Raw genomic sequence first — 10,129 nt, 5'->3', positions numbered from 1 at the left:
AAATGTTGAACATACCTTACTGCAAAAGTTATTTTTGGAAAAAATGTTTTATACGAACAGATTTAATTGTGATAGTTGTCTACACACTTAAAATTTATTGCCGGGTCTCGGTAATTTTTGCCGAGAACGGCACCACTGAGTGTTCGGTTAAAAAGTTAATGACAGCTGTCACATTGTTTCGTAAATCTCGGTTCACCTAACTGAAATTTCGGCACAAAATATCCCTAATCTCGGTAGTGATACCTCGGTATTATTTTGTGCCGAAATTTCAGTTGGGTTGAGTCGAGATTTACGAAAAAATACGACAGCTGTCATTAATTTTTCAACCGAGCACTCAGTGGTGCCGTTCTCGGCAAAAATTACCGAGACCCGGCAATAAAATTTAAGTGTGTAGAATTCCTTTCTTTACGACACAAGTGCTCTCAAGTAAACTCTCAAAACTCAAAAGTAAATATTTTCGTTTGTTTTTATAAGCAATAAACATATCCATATGACAATCTATGTATTAATATTGGCGATTGGCGAAAGTTCCGTCAGTATGGATTTAGCGTTTAGCGTTTAGTGATTATCGAGCTGAATTTTCCAGTTAGCGAATTAGCGATAAGCGTCGCTAAACTTTCAGTTAGCGGAGCTCACCACAGGGAATCAGTGATTCCACGTTCGGATGATAAAATGGCAAGGTAAGTTAATCTCAAGTTACTCATCGTTGACCTCAAATAGTTCTTAATCAATTTTAGAGAAACTTCTTTCGCAAGCTGCAATACCAATTCACATCGTTAAAAAAAAACTGAGAGCGATTTCTATGTTTGGTACCTAATCGATCAATTTATACCAATAAATAAAATTCAAAGCTTTATCACTCCACCTAGATGAATATTGTTTAATTCTGTTGGAACCGAAACGTAGTCTTAGAGCCGTTTTCGTTCAATAAGGAATTCGTCTCTATCGATTTCTCCTGAAGCCTTCTCTAGATCCAGCAACAGGATCCAAAAAAATGTCGAGTGTTAAAAAAGCATATTCCTCTGCGAGTTCGTTAATCTGTTGAGATCTTGTGGCAATTTCCAGGATAATTTTGTTAACTGATGATATCATTTCCCGTCTTAATTCTTTCTTCTAGCTTAGTCCAGCGTTTGCGCTTCTTCACCTGGCATTCTCTACTTTCGACAAACACGTTCTGGGTCAATTTAGAGCTCATTCCACATTTTTTTCTCGCTTATTGGTCAAAAACTTATGTAATGCCATTAACTTGTTAGCACACTCCTGTATATTCAGACTCTTTTGCTGCAAGTATTTCTGAGTATCGTTGATTTCAATTAGAATTGAAGCCCAAAAACCAAGAAGATGGGCATGTTGACCGGTTCGGTGTTCGCAAGATTTTGGGGCCCCTTTGGGTGGTGGGCCTGGTGCGGACCGCACCAACCGCACCCCCTAGCTACGCTACTGCCTACAATGTTCCACCTTGAAATCTCGTAATCTAAGTAGGTAAGCGATCATGAATTTATCTCGCTTTTTGGTTGAATTTATCTTTTCCAAATGCCATGGCAAAGCTGATCATGATGATGACACAGTGCAACAACTGTTTTGCCTTGGTTTTTATATATGATTTTTTGAAGAATTATGTAGCAAAACTAAATTTTCCCGAGTTTGAACATATTTCAACTTGAGGAGCGATGGCGGGGGGCCTAGCGTAGTTGAAAACATCTCCGCCAACCTCGCTGGTGGCCTGGGTTCGAATCCCACGTTCCCGTTTTCGATTTCTCAAAAATTCAAAATGGCTCCATTGTTGTCCCTCAAGTTGGAATATGTCCAAACACAGGGAAATTTGGTTTTGCTTGAAAATACACAAAAAATCATATATAGTATCCAAGGCAGAAAAAAGTCAATTTTTCTTGTACTGTGTAATCAGGGATCATAAAACACTGTCATACGCAGGTGTACGTGAAAAAAACAACCGAAAACAACGTGAAAAAAAAAGAGATAACACGATGAGTGTTAGATTTCCTCAAATTAACTAAATACTTGATGGTGCGATAAAACTGTGACTGTAAATCATAATCATATCCCAAATATAGAAGCCTGCCGATGGACCTCTTGGCACAAAACTTATCTATCAAACTATTCATTTTATGGCAGAGACTGAATTAACAGTATTCTAACGGACAAAAGGTCACGCGTCAACTTCGAACTCAAACTCGTCCAACTTGTTGGAAACCGGCTCTCAGGATAGTAGCTCCGATCACTGCTTTTGATAATGTGAAAATTTTTACTTCATTAAAAAAATCCATCGACCATTTATTTGAATAAAACTTTCCACACGATTCAATTACAACAAAATTTATTCTAAACTCGAGGGTAATTTTTTAAAGGATTTAGATCTACATTTATATTCGAAAAGAATAATGTTTTGAGTTTTAAGTGCTTCTAACGTAAACGAGCAAACTGTGCTTTGAGAGAGAATTTTAAAACCGAAACAAATATAAACTCTATACAAGATTGTTGGGTTGAAAGTGCTCGGATTAGTTGACCCCTTCACTGAATGTGTTTAGATATGTGTACATTGCTACTATTCATACATTTCCTGTTATTTAAAGAGCGTTTTTCATGCTATCAATGCACTGAAAATAAACTGGATTTTGAGCGATTTTTATTACATTTTGACTTGGAAGTTTTTTTATTTTTGCTTCAGATTTGTTCTTAAGAACAACATTTTTCTATTTTAAGAACTAATCTATGAACAAAATTAAAATAACGAAACGATTTTCATCTTTATTTTTGCATTTTTTTCCTCAAAGGCAATGTTAAGTTTCAATAATCTCAACAGCGTATTACATAGTTTCTTTTTTTAAGAGGAGGATTTGTTAGTAGCTTAAGTATTTATGATAAATATTAGTAAATAATGAATATGTGTGTCCAATCACAAATGGTGACTGTTAGAAAATTGTAGTTTTAATTGTTAGGATTTGTTTGCTTTCGCAATTAGGACTCATCATTCGTGGGGATTTACGATGCTGCCTAACAAGCCAGTCGTCGTAGGTTCGAGTCTCGGCTCGGGAGAGACTGTTAGTGTCAGTAGGATCGTAGCGCTAGCCCTGCAATTGTCCTGTATACTGAAGACAGTCGGCTGCGAAGTCTGTGTATTAATAAACAGAAGGTCAAGTTCCGAATCGGAATGTAGCACCAAGGCTTTGCTTTGCTTTTGACATCGTTAGTGAGTGGAAACTGTGTGGTGTGCGGCTTTGGGTCTTCGGACAACCGGAACTTATGGAAGTGTGAGGGGTGTTCCCTACGGTTCCATGCCGCGTGCGGAGGTGTTCAACGAAACAAGGAATACCAGATCAGGTCTTATATGATGCCAGCCTGTAATGATTGCCAGGAGCGAATCGCTATGGAGTTAAATTTCCGTCACCTGGTCCACCAGCAAGCTCTTCTTGCTGATTTAGTGAAAAAACATAGCGAAGCAATCATGGGCGCCGACTTCATTAAATTATTGGGGGGCCCAAAGAGCCTCGATTTATTTAGTCTGATTTATCTGATTCTAAAAATATATTGCTTAGAGTTTTTGCGTGATAGGAATGGCGGTTTTGAAAGTAACTGTCATAGACCACAATTATGCAAAATGGCGTGAGGTTTGTGAAGTTTAAAAATAACAAATAAAATCAGGAAAACGAAAAAAGAGACGTCAATATTCTAGAATTATTGAGGGGGCAAAACGATACGTTGCCCCTCGGAAAAAATATTGGGGGGGGGTTGCAAAAAGTGTCTTGCCCCCTTGAAGTTGGCGCCTATGGAAGCAATACATAAATCGCCGTCAACATTACAAAAAATTGGAATCGTTCAAGAGGCACTCGAGCGGCAAAAGACTCTATTCGGTGAACTAAAACAGGAGCTTTCGTCTGTAAAAAAGTAAACTCTCCTACAAAAGTAATGAGACAAATCAATAACTACGTGACGACACTTTTCGACGATGCTTTAACTTCCGCTGCAGTTAACATGACTGAGTCGCTTGGGATACTTAGCAACTCGATTACAAATAAGCTGACCAGTCATATTGATGAAATAACTAATAAAGTCGACGAACAGCTTGAAGCTGTTAATGAAAATTTGATCGATGTGGCCACTTCTAAGACTCAATGTAGTGTACCTGAGATCTTGGAAAAGTTTCGAATAATTGGCAGCAGAATTTCTGAGTACACGCCAAGAATGATGCCCATTGAAAACAGCATTGGTTATCCAAGTGTGGCAGATGAAATAACTGTGGCCCGCCAGCCTTCAAATGAGCATTAAACATTACATTACATTACATTACAAAATTACACCGTATTATGCAGCAGCGAAAACAAGCTGACAAAGCAAGAAAACGGAGGGCCAGGAGACGAAATCATTATAGGCGAAATAATTACAATAGAAACAACAATAACTCTAGGCATAACCATATCATTCACAATAACAACAACGATAGTAACAACAACAACAACAACAACTCTGCCAATAACAATAGAAATAACTACAACAATTAAAACTACTTCAACAATAATAACAACAATCAGAACCAGAATCGCAACCTCAACTTTAACAGAACTCTCAATAACAACCATCAAAATAACAACCGAAACATTTACCTCGACAACAACAATTACAATCAGCTACCGCCTGACCGTGTGCTTCTTGCTGCAGCGAAGGATCAATTCTCGCGGTCCCCATCCGATCCTCAGCTTATTAATTTTCAACGAGAAGAAGTACTGAATCCATATCCGGCAAGTTCTTCATCACCCCCCTTCTTACCTAATGCGACATGTACATGCTTTTCCAAGAAACTGACGGACCCCTTGGCGGAGGACAACAATTCAGTTGAACAAGATAAGTACTGCAACACCGAATTTAATGATAGTGAAGAAATAATTATTTACGGCCAAAACTTCAACAGGATGAAAAATTCCATCAAAATTCATGAAATTCACTAGCAAGTAACTACTTGTGACTATTCTATTATATTAGGTCAGCGGTTCTCAACCTTTTTTTATCCGCGTACCCTTTGGCAATATTTTCCAAATTAATTGTACACCCTGGCTTCTAATGTCCTCACAGAGTGGGAGAAAGTAGTGGTAGATCACGTTGTGGTAGTCTAGTCCAGGTTTCAAATTGGACTATAGTTTGTTGTATTGCTACAGTCATGTTTTGAGAGCAGGTTTGAACAACAACTGAAGTATTATAAAAAACATTGCTTTGTCCGCCTTTACTGATTTTTCTTTCGCGTACCCCCTGAAGGCTCTCGCGTACCCCTAGGGGTACGCGTACCCCAGGTTGAGAACCGCTGTTTTAGGTACAGAAACGAGTTGGGACTCTAGTGTTAATAATGAAGAAGTTTTCAAGGATAGGTATAATGTGTTAAGAGATGAGCGCGACAAATTTCTGTCTGACAAAAAGTCTGGTGGTGGATTATTGATTGCCGTTTGTAATAAATATAACTCAGAAGAAATCAAACCGAGTAAATGCAAGGAGTTCGATCACGTTTGGGTTAAAAACACAATTGGAAAGCAAATTCATGTTTTCGCTTCCGTGTATTTCCCTCCTGAACATGCAAAATAGGAGTCATGCGAATAATTCTTTAGTTTTGCTGAAGAGATTATTTCCAAGTCCGATCCTGAAATTAATAATCACATTTACGGTGACTTTAATCAACGAGCAGCATATTTTATTGCTGATGACGAAGACGAAGCTCTTATGTTACCAATTATGGATGACAATGAAACGCTTTATCCATATTCGACAAAAGTGCGGCCATAAGACTTAATCAAATAAATACGGTTAGAAATCATAACAACTTAAGATTTATTATTTACAAACATGACTGATGACTTCTGCGTCACTGAGGCGCCAGCTCCTCTATGGAAAAATGAAGCATTTCACACAGCCATTGAATATTCCATTTTTATGCATAACAACACCACTTTGCTAGATGGCGAATTGTCCGAATCATTCTTTGACTTTAAACAAGCCAACTATGAGCTTATCAAGAGCAAATTAAACTCTGTCGATTGGCAAACCCAGATTTATAACTTGAGTATAGAGCATGCAGTGAATAAGTTCTACGAAATTATATATGATATATTAGAACAGACAGTCCCAAAGTGGCAAAGAAAACATACTAGCACATCAAAAAACCCAATATGGTTCAACAGAAAAATAATCAATCCTTAAATTAGAAAACAAAAGGCTCATAAAGCTTACAAAAAGGATAAAAGTGATACGAACCTTTTATGCTATCTTTATGAATGTGACCAACTGAATATAGAAATAAAAAGTGCCTATGATAAAAACAACACTAAGATAGAAAACAACATAATATTAGATCCTAAATCATTTTTTAATTTTGCCAAAGATAAACAAAAATCGAACACCTTTCCTTCGAAGATGCACCTTGAAAATAAGATTGGTCAAACTAACAGTGAAATCAGTAATTTATTTGCTGAATTTTTCCAGGATGTTTACACCACTCCAGGATGTTTACACCACAGCGGTTCTCAACCTTTTTTTATCCGCGTACCCTTTGGCAATATTTTCCAAATTAATTGTACACCCTGGCTTCTAATGTCCTCACAGAGTGGGAGAAAGTAGTGGTAGATCACGTTGTGGTAGTCTAGTCCAGGTTCCAAATTGGACTATAGTTTGTTGTATTGCTACAGTCATGTTTTGAGAGCAGGTTTGAACAACAACTGAAGTATTATAAAAAACATTGCTTTGTCCGCCTTTACTGATTTTTCTTTCGCGTACCCCCTGAAGGCTCTCGCGTACCCCTAGGGGTACGCGTACCCCAGGTTGAGAACCGCTGTTTTAGGTACAGAAACGAGTTGGGACTCTAGTGTTAATAATGAAGAAGTTTTCAAGGATAGGTATAATGTGTTAAGAGATGAGCGCGACAAATTTCTGTCTGACAAAAAGTCTGGTGGTGGATTATTGATTGCCGTTTGTAATAAATATAACTCAGAAGAAATCAAACCGAGTAAATGCAAGGAGTTCGATCACGTTTGGGTTAAAAACACAATTGGAAAGCAAATTCATGTTTTCGCTTCCGTGTATTTCCCTCCTGAACATGCAAAATAGGAGTCATGCGAATAATTCTTTAGTTTTGCTGAAGAGATTATTTCCAAGTCCGATCCTGAAATTAATAATCACATTTACGGTGACTTTAATCAACGAGCAGCATATTTTATTGCTGATGACGAAGACGAAGCTCTTATGTTACCAATTATGGATGACAATGAAACGCTTTATCCATATTCGACAAAAGTGCGGCCATAAGACTTAATCAAATAAATACGGTTAGAAATCATAACAACTTAAGATTTATTATTTACAAACATGACTGATGACTTCTGCGTCACTGAGGCGCCAGCTCCTCTATGGAAAAATGAAGCATTTCACACAGCCATTGAATATTCCATTTTTATGCATAACAACACCACTTTGCTAGATGGCGAATTGTCCGAATCATTCTTTGACTTTAAACAAGCCAACTATGAGCTTATCAAGAGCAAATTAAACTCTGTCGATTGGCAAACCCAGATTTATAACTTGAGTATAGAGCATGCAGTGAATAAGTTCTACGAAATTATATATGATATATTAGAACAGACAGTCCCAAAGTGGCAAAGAAAACATACTAGCACATCAAAAAACCCAATATGGTTCAACAGAAAAATAATCAATCCTTAAATTAGAAAACAAAAGGCTCATAAAGCTTACAAAAAGGATAAAAGTGATACGAACCTTTTATGCTATCTTTATGAATGTGACCAACTGAATATAGAAATAAAAAGTGCCTATGATAAAAACAACACTAAGATAGAAAACAACATAATATTAGATCCTAAATCATTTTTTAATTTTGCCAAAGATAAACAAAAATCGAACACCTTTCCTTCGAAGATGCACCTTGAAAATAAGATTGGTCAAACTAACAGTGAAATCAGTAATTTATTTGCTGAATTTTTCCAGGATGTTTACACCACTCATAATGATAAGGATCTTGATTATCAGTTTTTTTTCATATCTTCCTGAGCCTTTGAGAGATATCACAGTCGATGATGTAACCCTCGGCGAAATTTTGTGGTAAATGTAGCATCCGGTGTGCCACAAGGCTCTCATCTAGGTCCACTGCTATTTATCTTATTTGTAAACGATGTAGAAAGCGAATTTGATGTTTTAATATACGCAGACGACATGAAACTTTTTCTTGAAATACGTAAAAATTTTGACCTTGAGGTATTTCAGCCGGAAGTTGATAATTTTCACACATGGTGTATAAAGAGCTTGTTGGAACTCAATGTGAGAAAATGTAATTCTATTTCTTTCACAAGAGATCATTGAGTAATACATAGGGCAATAACTATAGATATGAAAACAGATGGAAGGAGCAGTCAAATTAGAGATCTAGCAGTTACACTCGACTCCAAATTAACCTTTGATGATCATTATAATAACACTATATATAAGGCAAGTAATATGCTCGAATTTGTAAAAAGATTTAGTTTGCACTTCAAAGATCCATACACAATAAAAACATTGTACATTGCTCACGTTAGGCCCCTGCTTGAATATTGTAGCATAGTTTGGTCACCATATCATGATACACATATAAATCGTATTGAGTCAGTACAAAAGCAATTTTTATTGTATGCTTTACGAAAGCATCATTCTACCTTTAACTTCCTATGTGGCACGTTGCATGTTAATAAATCTAGATGGACTTTAAATGCGACGAGATTTCGCAATGGTAGCTTTTATAAACGATATAATTGCACAAAGAGTAAATAGCACAGAACTTCTAACGAATTTGAACTTTTATGCTCCCACTTGTTCTCTAAGAAATAGGAATTTATTAAATATCAGTAATCAAAGAACAAACTATGACCAAAATGAACCTCTCAACAGAATGATGTCATGTTATAACAAATATTGTGAATTAATCGATGTAACAATGAATAAAACTACACTTAAGAAAATATTTTTTTTCAAGATTACCTGGTTAAGAACGAATTGTAAACAATATGGTCTACTTATGATTGGCGACAAATAAAGAAACTAAATAAACTTGGTTTTCAACGTATTCATCTTCGATCCAACTTTTTCTGTATCATGTTACAGCTTTATGTATTGTTCGGCGAATGCCTGGAACATCCCTATGACAAGGTTCATATCGTCAGCGATGTAAATAAAGTAGCTGGACGTACAAAAGACCGTACTCCGCATGCTGAAAGCCGTGCAAATTCATAACACTATCTAGTGTTTTTTTAAGGCAGGAAATGCCGTCGCCTTGTCGAAGCCCCTTGCGTTTTTCGAACGGGGTTAATAACGCTCTCGAAATCTTCATACAGCACTGTACATGTCAGTTTCACGAGGAAACCATTTTCCTCAATAATTTTCAATAGCTTTAGACGGTCGATAGTAATGTAAACGGCCGATCGATGAATAGGTGGTGCGTGATGGCTTAACATTCGCGACACTTTTGAAGAATCCGTTGTCGATTGTCCATCCATCAGGCTTCATAACATTCCACAAACCTTCTTGATCTAGGAGAGCATCTCTTAGGCTGCATTGAGAATCGTGATCGCTCGGTAGTTCCAACTGGTTGCTCTTCTTGTACTGTTTTAAAAAGAAAAGCGTACCAAACAATAATTCCGTTTATTTGAATACTGTACTAAACCGCCGATATTTGAAAAACAAATGCAAATTAAATACTTTAGATGAGTTCCGATATGTCTGAATCAGTGCATGAATTGTGCAAAGCTGTCGTTTATACCGAACTACAAAATCTTCTCCCCACGCCTTTCCTAATGAGAGATCTGAGAGATTACGCCTCTCTGAGTACCGGTGATTGGTGGAGAACAGATGCTGCTTAAATGTAAACAATAACATAAAGAAATTACGCGTTATCTCGGACGATATCATAATCGTTGCTAATTTTTAGTATTTCAATTTGTTAATTGATTCTACGTTTCTAACGAAATAAAAACTATCCACAATAACCTTCCGTCGTTAATAAACGCAACTCGATTTTAATGCATACTTTTTCGTTGTTTGATTCAAGTGGATGAGACACAACGCCCGGAAATACTACTCTCACTGTTAT

This window comes from Wyeomyia smithii, chromosome 1 (genome assembly GCF_029784165.1).
Source record: "Wyeomyia smithii strain HCP4-BCI-WySm-NY-G18 chromosome 1, ASM2978416v1, whole genome shotgun sequence".
NCBI lineage: Eukaryota > Metazoa > Arthropoda > Insecta > Diptera > Culicidae > Wyeomyia > Wyeomyia smithii.
The sequence above is the reverse complement of the archived record's forward strand: the minus strand, read 5'-3'. Positions refer to the sequence as shown.